Genomic DNA, 1359 nt, shown 5'->3' with positions numbered 1-1359 from the left:
GACAGCTTCTCTTGCCCACGTCCACTGTGGCCCATGAGAGCATGTGATCTTGGCTGAGGGCAGACCGGGGCTGCCAGAAGGAAAGGAGCCTTGACGGAACACTGAGGCAGCCAGGGAACAGCCAAACCTCCAGCATGCCACCCCGCTGCCATCAGTCTCTAGAGAACATCACATCCAGCTAGGTGGTAACAGGAAATTCTCTGGAACTGAGAGGGAGGCACATTTGTGTAGCCTGGCACTGCTGGGTTCAAAAGAGAGAAAATCCTCCTATGACAACAACAGTGAACTGGAGTTCACCTCCTAACCAGGATTCCTTGGCTGTAACTCCAGAAAACTGAGCGGATCTATCCAGATGCTTGGGAAGGGAGAAGATGGCCTTTGACCCAACAGGGCTGGAGCTGTGCCAGCATCTACCCAAGACAGCTTCGAGGGAGGTCAGGGAGGCCTGTGGGAAACAGCCTTGAGTCAGTGACATTCAAGGGAGTACAGTGGCCTCCAGGTGAATTTATAGCATGTGTGGATGAGCTCGCACACAGGAAGAATGAAGAACTGTGTACCCACTTCTTATAGGCTGGGGAGCAGACATGAGATGATTCTTCCATGCTGGGGTTAGAGGGACCCAAGACCTGCTTTTTCCCCAAGGTGCAATGTCCTCCTGGGCAAATTCCTGCCTCAGAAAGTCTACTCTCAGTTAAAAACCAGGTAGATCTGGTAGCCCAGTGCATAGAAGGCTATGCTACTAAACCAAAAGTAGCACCTTTCTGGCAGTTCAAATCCACCAGCAGCCCTGAGGGAGAAAGATGGACAATCTCCTGACACAGCATTACAGCTTCTGAAAACCGCCTGAAGGGTCATCTATGAGTTGGATCCAAATAAAAGACAATGAGGGACTTTCCATAGGTGTAGGGTGTTTTGTTGTTATTGTTGTTGTTGTTTAAAGTAATGCTGAGAGGACTTCTGTTTCAGAAGCTGCTCTTAGTTATCTCTTTTGCTCAAATTAGTTTCCAAAATGCATGAAGAGAAATTCGACTGAAATAGTTTACAAGTCTCCCTGAAGTGTTTTTTCCTTCAGAGTAGCAGGGTAGGACTTAGGACCTACACAATATACATAGACACAGTCTTTTCTGTGACTCCATATGTTGTTGTTATGTGCTGGCAAGTTGACTACAAATCATAGTTAGCCTGTGAACATGGATCTGAACCCTGTACTATCTTATCCTGTGATAGCCTCACCATCTCAGAGAGAGAGAAAAAAAGAGAGAAAGAGACTTGATTCTATTGTTACAGTCACTGTGTCAATTCATCTTATTGAAGATCTACCTCTTTTCCTCTGACCCTCCACCTTTCCAGGCATGATTT

The sequence above is a fragment of the Elephantulus edwardii genome, unplaced genomic scaffold (assembly GCF_000299155.1).
Source record: "Elephantulus edwardii isolate Elephantulus edwardi_28Jun2011 unplaced genomic scaffold, EleEdw1.0 scaffold00155, whole genome shotgun sequence".
NCBI lineage: Eukaryota > Metazoa > Chordata > Mammalia > Macroscelidea > Macroscelididae > Elephantulus > Elephantulus edwardii.
This window is presented reverse-complemented; position numbering follows the sequence as displayed.